This window comes from Pseudorca crassidens, chromosome X (assembly GCF_039906515.1).
Source record: "Pseudorca crassidens isolate mPseCra1 chromosome X, mPseCra1.hap1, whole genome shotgun sequence".
NCBI classification, from domain to species: Eukaryota; Metazoa; Chordata; class Mammalia; order Artiodactyla; family Delphinidae; genus Pseudorca; species Pseudorca crassidens.
Genome location: NC_090317.1, coordinates 39,524,006 through 39,533,899, shown reverse-complemented (window position 1 = coordinate 39,533,899; position 9,894 = coordinate 39,524,006). Strand labels below are relative to the sequence as shown.

Genomic DNA, 9,894 nt, shown 5'->3' with positions numbered 1-9,894 from the left:
AATTTGCTTCCTTTTTATTTCCCTACTCCTATTGCATCTTACTGTTTTCCCAAGTGCAGCCAGACAGCCCTTATCCCTCACATTTGCATTTTCTTTTTTCTCCTCTCCTTCTGTTCTGCTCACTTATCCCTTTGGTTTGATTCTCACCTCAGTTTATTTGGATTATTCTTTTAGCTTTTTAAAAAAATTCAGCAAGCACCTATTGAGTGCCTACTGTGTGCCGGCTACTAAACTAAGCGCCGGTTCCTGCCTTCAAAGAGTTCAGTATTTCCATGCGCTCTGAATACTTGTGCAACCCCTGGGTGGAAGAAAGAGAGAGATTAAAAGAGCATGTTAGTTGGTCACCCATATATACACAGGGTGCAGAAAAATGCACAAAATGGCCTTTATTCCCCGTTTAAATCACACATTCTAACCAATCCGAATCTATAGGACATGTTGATTTTGAGTGGCCCCTTACTACTCCACTCAATTCTCACTTCCTCATTGGGCACAAGACCTCTGTTCTAGATGCTTTGGAGCACTCCTCCCCCTCTTGCAGTCGGTGGGAAAACTTTCCCTGCCTCTTCTCTCCATCCACCTGGACCTCTGGGAACTTCCCTGTCTGATGTGGGTGTCTAGATTGGGTAGTCACTCAGCTCCGTCCAGTTCCAAACTTGAATGGAGATGAAGAAGCCTCTCCAGTCCTGTGAGTGGCGGGGGATGGAGAGAGCAGAAACCAAAGACTGGCCTCGGGGTGGAATCTCTTTGAGAAAGCTGAACATTCCACACCGTCATTGACATTCTCTTGGCATGCCTTTTTGCTGGATTATGATGCTAGAAGAGTCTCTGTCCCTTTACCTATCTTGATTTACAGTAACAAAAACCCCTCCAATTAATATAGCTTGAATTTTTTGCCAGCCCTTGGTTAGGGAGATAATGAGAAAAAAACATGTAATCTGCTCTCTTTCCATTTTGGGAAGTGTGATGTGCTCTGCCTGGGTGTTGCTGGAACTCTGCTTGCTTCTCCGAAACTCCCCCTTTCCATCCAAGCACTTTGCACCCCTTTGTTTGATATATAGTTCCTTTCTCCAAACTTCTTCACAACTGCAGTTAGATACCTAATAGGCTCCTCAAATTTAAAAGATCCCAAACTCAGTTGAGGATTTCCCCCATCCCTGAACCTGTACCTCTCTCATTTTTCCCCATCTCAAAAGACGTCACCCCGATTAACCTAGTTGCTCAGGCTGAGACACTGGGAGTCATCCTTGACCCTCTCTCACACTCCATGTCCAATTCATCAGCACAGCTTACTCGCTTTAACTCGCTTTGCGTTTAAAATGGATGCTGATGGGGATGCGCCAGCCCAGCTGCAAGCGAGTGAGCGCCCTTCGGGGTCGTCTGGGCTCCCCGCTGCCATGGCCGAGCGGTCAGGAGGGAGCCGGCCCCCGCGAGGCCACCAGGGCCTCGGTTTAAATGTAAGACTGGGGGCTTCCCTGGTGGCGCAGTGGTTGAGAGTCCGTCTGCCGATGCAGGGAACACGGGTTCGTGCCCCGGTCCGGGAGGATCCCACATGCCGCGGAGCGGCTGGGCCTGTGAGCCATGGCCGCTGAGCCTGCGCGTCCGGAGCCTGTGCTCCGCAACGGGAGAGGCCACAACAGTGAGAGGCCCGCATACCAAAAAAAAAAAAAAATGTTAAGACTGGATGTTTAGTTCTCCTTCTAAGCCATATTGTTCCAACAAGCTACAGAGTCATAATGTGGCAAAGTATCCTTTTAGAGAGGTGAATATTACGGAAAGAAAACGGCTGACAGAGGTGGGAAGATTGTTCCAGGGCATGTGTATATTGAAGTACAGTATGATTAAGAATACAAAGCGGGGCTTCCCTGGTGGCACAGTGGTTGAGAGTCCACCTGCCAATGCAGGGGACACGGGTTCGTGCCCCGGTCCAGGAAGATCCCACATGCGGCGGAGAGGCTGGGCCTGTGAGCCATGGCCGCTGAGCCTGCGCGTCCGGAGCCTGTGCTCCGCAACGGGAGAGGCCACAACAGTGAGAGGCCCGCGTACTGCAAAAAAAAAAAAAAAACAACGAAGCGAAGGACAGAAAGGTCATGATAAAACAAGGTGAGCAATACATCCTGGTGAAGAAGACCAGCGATGCCTGGTTGCAGGTCAAGTTGGACGAGAACTCCAAAGCGTTTTATGTGCCTGCCCAGTACGTGAGGGAGGTCGGCCACAGAGGCCTGATGCCGCCTGTGCAACAGGCAGCGGGGCTGCCGCATCATTCTGTGAAAACGATGCAGAGTCTCCACCTTCAGAGGTCAGCAGAAAATGTGAACAAATTGCCCGAGCTTTCAAGTTTTGGAAAGCCATCGCCGTCTGTTCAAGGAACAGGTCTTATTCGTGATGCCAATCAGAATTTTGGACCCAATTATATTCCAGGTCAGACTGTCAACCTCAGCCTGAACCTGACCCATAATAATGGAAAGTTCAACAGTGACTCACATTCTCCCAAAGTTTCTGGCCAGAATAGGACACGTTTATTTGGTCACTTTCCCAGTCCAGAGTTCTTGGACGTAGAGAAAGGTGGCTTCTCCCAGGAACAGTCTTGTGATTCAGCAGGAGAAGGCTCGGAACAGATATATCAAGATTCAGAGTCCGGTGATGAGCTTAGCAGCAGCTCCACTGAGCAGATAAGGACGACAACACCTCCAAATCAAGGGCGGCCAGATTCTCCTGTCTACGTTAACCTGCAAGAACTGAAAATATCCCACTCGTCTCTCCCCCCGAGCCCCGGAAGCCCAGCAATTCAGATTAATGGAGAATGGGAACCTCATAAAGATAGTTCAGGGCATTGTTATCACTATAACAGAGGAACACAGGAAAGAACTCAGAAACCCCCTCGTTGGACTCGAGATACAAACATAAGCAAAGGAGATTCCCAAAGTCCAGGAGATCAAGAGTGGCTCAAGCATGTTGATGATCAAGGTAGACAATATTACTACAGTGCAGATGGATCTCGGTCAGAATGGGAGTTGCCAAAGTATAATGCCTCATCTCAGCAGCAAAGAGAAATTATTAAAAGTAGGAGTCTGGACAGGCGGCTGCAAGAACCAATAGTGTTAAAGTGGAGACATAGCACCATTGTGTTGGACACCAATGACAAGGAATCTCCAACTGCCTCAAAACCCTGCTACTCTGAAAATGAGTTTTCTCCCTCTTCACCAAAGAGCCAAGATACAGACAGCAGTCCAAAGGGTCAAGAGAAATATGGATTATTAAGTGTAACAAAAGTTACTGCAAATGGGAAAAAGGTTCGAAAGAACTAGTTGTCTTCTTGGGCCGTGTTGCAGGGTTCATCTTTACTGTTTACCAAAACTCAAGGAAGTAGCACAAGCTGGTTTGGGAGTAATCAGTCCAAACCAGAGTTCACGGTGGACCTTAAGGGGGCGATGATTGAGATTCAAAGGATAAATCCAGCAAAAAGAATGTATTTGAGCTGAAAACCCGTCAAGGAACAGAAGTGCTGATTCAGTTTGATAATGACGCTGTTATCAATGAGTGGTTTAAAGTTCTTAGTAGCACTATCAGTAATCAGACAGTAGAACCCGATGAAGCAATTGAGGAAGATATATCAGATTCACCAGGAATAGAAAAGCATTGATCAAGGAAAGGACCATAAGGATCTGAAGAAATTGCGTTCCACAAAAGTATCTAGCAGAGATTCTTCAGAACAGAAAAAAAAAAACAAGAACAACTTAAAGAAGTGTCTTACACGACGCCCCACTTTGCAAGCTGTTCGTGAAAAAGGTTATATTAAAGATCAGGTATTTGGAACCAATCTTGCTAATCTGTGTCAGAGAGAGAATGGCACAGTGCCAAAATTTGTGAAATTGTGCCCTGAACATGTTGAACAATATGGGTTGGATGTTGATGGGATTTACAGAGTTAGTGGCAACTTTGCAGTGATCCAGAAGCTGAGGTTTGCAGTCAACCATGATGAGAAATTGGACTTGAAGGATAGTAAATGGGAAGATATTCATGTCATCACTGGAGCACTGAAAATGCTTTTTCGAGAATTACCAGAACCTCTCCTTACATTTGATCATTTTAATGATTTTGTTAATGCAGTTAAACAAGAACCAAGACGGCGTGTCTCTGCTGTGAAGGATCTAATCAAACAGTTGCCAAAGCCAAATCAGGACACAATGCAGACTCTGTTTAGACATCTCAAAAGAGTTATAGAAAACGGAGAAGAAACCAGAATGACGTATCAGATTATAGCAATTGTGTCTGGTCCCACTCTGTTAAAGCCAGAGAAAGAGACTGGTAACATAGCAGGTTTATACCGTCTACCAGAATCAGATGGTAGAGTTAATTCTTCTCGAGATAAATTCCATCTTCAGACGTTGACTCTTACTGAAGACAACCTGTGGAATAGAAGCCAGATTTCATCAGATTCCAAGTCCTTATACCTGATGTATTTTATGTTTGGACCAAGCAGTGACTCTTTGATTTTGCACTTTTCTGAGGGACCGGAAGGGAATGGGAGAGTCCAGATGTGTGATAGGCCCTCATATTTGCTGCTCTGTTGCAAGTTGATAGAATTGTGTATACGTTTGAATTAATTTTATCCTGAATGTTTGCACTTCATACTCTGAATTCCAGTAAAAATCAAAACTTGCGATTCTAACCAGTCATATACACTGGATAATTTGGTAAGAATACTACATTTTTTCTCCTCAAACTGGATAATGTAGAATTTCTTCTTATGATTCAATAGGTTCATCACTCTATAAAACAATACTTACTATCAGTTATTTTGAAAATGCTCCTGGGCATTTTAAACAAAATGAAGTATATCTGTTTTGAAACCTGTGTATTCTTTTTTCAGGGTTTCTTGCATACAGTGGCATTCTGACTGCTAGGACCCATTATAACCCAGATGCGATCCCTTGATGAAGGCTTGCTGTCTTCACGGAGTAGCACAGCAGCACACTAATAGTACTTAAAACATTGTAATATACTGGACTTTAATTTAGCATAAGCCGGTTCAGGGTATTTTGGGGCTGTCTGTGCTACACTGACTTGTAGCTAACAATCCTAATTCTATCTAGTGCCATACTGAGTTCTTGGTATGACCCTGTGGAAACCAACATTATTTGTTGTAAATACAGGCTAAAGACTCACTGTCCTTTAGCTTATGTATATAATTGTGCTATATAGTCTCAGAGCACATTCTAACCCCTCATTTCTAATCACGATATTGGTCATTCTTTTCTGTGAATATCAGGTTTCCTCCAGAAGTAGGCCGTTATTTAAGAAAGTTAACTGTGTGCACTTTTAGATTTTAATTACATTTACAGGCAAATCACTGTAATGCAAATGGTACTGGAAAAATGCTGAATAGACTTGCTAAATGGTAAATGCACTACAAGAGGAACCTTTTAGATTATTTAATATGTACAGAATACATTAGAAAAAATTTATTACAGAATTCTAACTCTGCAATACGAATAGTGGAAACCCATGTGTAAATTAGATGGATGTCAGATCGAAAATGACTTAAATTTGAGAATTTCTTTTTACACTACTATTGTAGATTGGTTTGTATAATAAAACAGGGTTTGGAAAGTTTTGTTACAGAGAGCATGGTCTGCTGAAGATTTTTTTAAATGTATTTTTCTAGATTAACTGCTGTATATGAAATGTCTAATCTGAATAAAGAAAACTATAAGAGGTTTAGAGATTTTTCCATTGGAAATGTGCATTTTGGTTTTTAATTTTGGTGTGGTTTTTTTTTTTTGCATTTACTGGCACACTCTTATAATACCTCATTTTTTAAAAAATCAACTGAATCCAGTATTTCCTGTGGCAAATGTTTTCCTCATTTCACACCTTTTGTGCTCCCTGCCATGCCACTGCCTCTACCACCCACCCCTACCCACCCCTCCATTCTTTATTTCTTCATCAGTATTTGAAAGTGAATGATTTGTAACCAAGACTCTTTTTCTTAGAGTTGCATCTATAATTTACAGATTGCTTTTCTTGGGAAAAAATATTTTTTGTATGACCTGTGTAAAAACCTCTCACCTGAGTTTTGTGGTGAAAATGTTGTTTGTTGTCATGATCTTGTTAAACTGATAACAAACCAAGCTACTTGACAGCGATGGAAAAGCAGATTGTTTTGGGTAGGGAGAAAAAGCTCCCAAATGAGAATGTTTATATTTGCCTAAAGATGTCCTTAACAATATACAGTATGCTTTCGGCCTGGCCTATATAGTGATTGCATGCCAGGAAAACGATTAGACTCAAATCAGTGTTCTTTCTCTTGGTAGTTATGACATATCAAAGATTAAAATTGTCCTGTGTTTCTTGTTTCAAAGTACACATGTGTGTATGTGAAGTCTTAAATGTTTTCATAGTCCACAGCTAATCAGCTTATTGTAATATTGTATGTATAAGGAGATCAATGTCTTGTGCTTTCATCTTTTGTGAATTAAGAATTCTCACTTGTTTTCTGGTCATAACAAAACCAAAACAAAAGAAAAATAGATGCTGAATCCACCTACTTTTCACTGCTTCCCTTGCTGCCACCCTAGTTGGCACCACCATCTCTTACTTGGACTCACACAATAATCTCCTGTCTTGCCTCCCTACTTCACCTCCCACAATCCATTATCTCCACCACAGCCAGAGGGATGCTTGTAAAAGGTCAATCTGATACTGCCAATCCCCAGATCAAAACACTCTAATAGCTTCTCATCACAATTAGGGAAAAATACAAAGTTCTTACCCCAATCTCCAAGGCCTGCTGCAGATTGGCCCTTGGCTACCTCTCTGACCTCATTTCCTACCACTCCTCCTTTTAACTCACCTTACTTCACTGGTCTCCTTTGCTGTTTTTGAACATGTCAAGCACCTCCAGGCCTTCGTATTTCCTGTCTCCCTAGCCTAAACTATGTTTCTCCTAAATATCCACATGACTCATATCCACATTTTATTCAGGACTGTTCACTCCTTGGAGGGCCTCCCCAGCACATACTGCCTAAAATAGCACTCTACCCCATCACTTCCTGTCTTATTACCTGCTCTATTTTTTTTCATAACACTGATGAGATTAAATTATATGTGTAATTATTTGTTATCTAATTATCATCAGAACACAAGCTTCATGAGGGTAGAAATGTTGTCCATTTTATTCACTTCTATATTCTCAGCTCCTAGAACAGTGTCTGGCACATAGTAAGAGCTCAATAAATATTTGTTAAATGAGTGATTATGTGGAAGGGGCCTAACTTAGCAGCCTAAATTGGATTCACCCTTGGACTCACATATGTATTGTTCTGTCTGGAGGGTCTAGGAGGTGGGTCCACTGAGAAACTATGTGTTTAGAAGCTGAAAGAGCTTCGCAGGAAAGATGGCATCCTAATTGAAGAAAGAATGGACATCTAAGATCCCTCCTAGACCTCACAGTTGAGGGGGAGGGAAGATGTTGAGTATAACTCTCAGGTTGTAATTAATCAGAACATTTCAAAATAAGAAATAACAGAACCCCAACTCAACCCACCTTAAGCAGAAAAAAAAAGGATTGCTTTGGTTCAGAAGGCTAGGAAGGAGCCAAGGTTGGAGACTCAACATTGTCAGAACTCTCTGGGTCTATATTTCCTCTCTGCTTCTCTTTCCCCATTTGTCTCATCCTTTCTTGCAGACTGGTCTTCTCCATATTGAAAGAGACATGGCTGTCAGCAGGCAAAGCCTTACAAAGAGAAATTCTATCTCCCAGAGTCCATGGATCTATCCCAGGGAACATTTCTGACTGGCCTTTTGTTGTTGTTGTTCATGTGCCCATCATTCCATCCAATCACTGTTGCTAAGAGAATGGATGTTCTGTGACTGGCCAGCTCTAGTTCACATACTTATCCCTGAGGCCAGGAGTAGAGGCTATAACCAGTTGAAGGGGAGTGGAAAAGCTCGCTGGGAAGAGCAAAACCCAAATAACAACAACGACAACACAATACCCACCAGAGGGCACTACCCTGGTTATCTTCTGATCTACCTCCTGGGACTCACACCTGAGTCCTAAGTAGAGAGGGCTTTGTAAGAGTAAGTACCAATTTAAAGGACTATTTCACTAAAATCTCTGTGGGACGTTGAGTACACAGGGCACATCAGAAGCACTGGCTTTAGTAGTTCCAGTTGGGTGGGAAACAGCTTTGCGACAGCACGAGCAGCGGCCACCTCAATGCATCAATGCCTTTGTTACAGGCATCAGAAGACTTGGCAGCAGATTATCACCCCAGGGAGCTACACAGAAGGAAGGGAGGAAATGGTGGAAGCCACTGGGGAGTTGAAAGGATATCGTTAATGAACCTATGTCACAGACTTCTGGGAGACTCGCAGAAATAGTTGGATTAGTGAAAGGCTTTGAAGAGGGGCAAACACAGGCAAGGGCAGAGTCAGAGAAATTCCTCTCTGTGATTATGTTGTGAACTTGATTTTGCTTCCAATCTGTTTGCCATGTCAAAAGGATGTCCACAGACCACAGAAAATAGGGACAGTATATCACCCAGTGAGGCCCCATCCCCCGGAGCCCGTAGCATTGTGCTGAAGTCACAAAAATCTGGGAAGCTTCGAAATAAGGCAGGGGGCAGTTGGGTCCCATTTCTGAGATCCAGTGGCACATCCCTGGCTGAGCCACGATGTGGACCCACCTAGCTGTTCTGATTCAGGAGATACCTGTCCCACTCTGATTTTATCTCCACCTATTTCTCTCTTCTTAGCTTGAAGCCCAGCCACAGACCCATACCACCATTAGACCAAGATTCCCCTGACACTGCTTTCTGCCTGGTTTGGACCTCTGCAGGATTACTCTTTCCTGTCTATTCAGACTCCAGACCTTGTCTGTGTCCTCCAGTTTGGTTTTACACCCTGGATTCAGACCTTGGCTTCAACCTCATAACTCACGGTAACTAGTTCCCTGGGCATTCATTCTAGCTCCCCTATTCACCTGCTGGCCCAGCCTGGCTGTGAGTCCTGGCTTGCGTTGTTTGGCAGCCACCCATGACTTAGCACTGACCATGTCCTTCCACCCTACTCACCTTGTCACTTGAATTGCTTTCTCTACCCACCCTTAGAATATAAAGATGCTGCTCACGTTGGTACATAACGTCTTCATATTTCAGCAGCCTGTCTGGCTGGAGGAAACTTCATAACCTCCCCTGGCAATCCATTCCACTGTCTAATCACGCTGATAGTCAAGGTTCTTCCTTCTGCCATACCATTTAGTAGAAGTCTGAGTGCTACTGAACAATAATCATTCTAAATGTCACCCACCTGGGAGAGATGAGAACAGAAATCCTCAGGGCCGCACTATTTGGAATGTGCCCAGAATGTAGAAACACCTGTTTGAGATGGAAATTGTGGTCCCCGAACATATGTCATTGATAAGCCCAGGGAACTATAATAGTCACTCCCAGAGCTTATTGGGATAATATGAGGAACCAATGAGGTCACTTTGTGGCTCCTGAGCAACTGAGGTTCTTGAGGAAGAAATCCTCAAACTGGAGGTAGAGAAAGGCATCCTTCCGTGGACGGCCCGGCTAATGCAGCTTGTAATGTCCAGTCCTGTGCTTGGCAAAATAGATCCCAATTCATTCATTTTTACTTCTCCCCATTTCAACTGTCACCCCCCTCCCTCCTCAAGTCCAGGCACCCAGCTCCTTCTGCCTAGACAAAAGTCATAGCTCCTATCTGGTTTCCCTGCTTGTTCTCTCTTGTTCCCTCTCATTTCCTTCCATTCTATTTTTCTCACAGCTGTAAGGAAAGATCACAGAGTGATCTTTTAAAAATGTAAATCAGATCGTGTCGCTCTCCTGCTTAAAATCCTTCAAAAGCTTCTCATTTCGCTTAGAA

The 9,894-nt window shown here is 43.5% G+C and overlaps 1 pseudogene; it reads left to right on the top strand.

The window, feature by feature from the left end:
- Positions 1-1,335: 1,335 nt before the first annotated feature.
- On the top strand, positions 1,336-5,734 carry LOC137216607 (rho GTPase-activating protein 12 pseudogene; annotated as a pseudogene).
- The last annotated feature ends 4,160 nt before the right edge of the window (positions 5,735-9,894 follow it).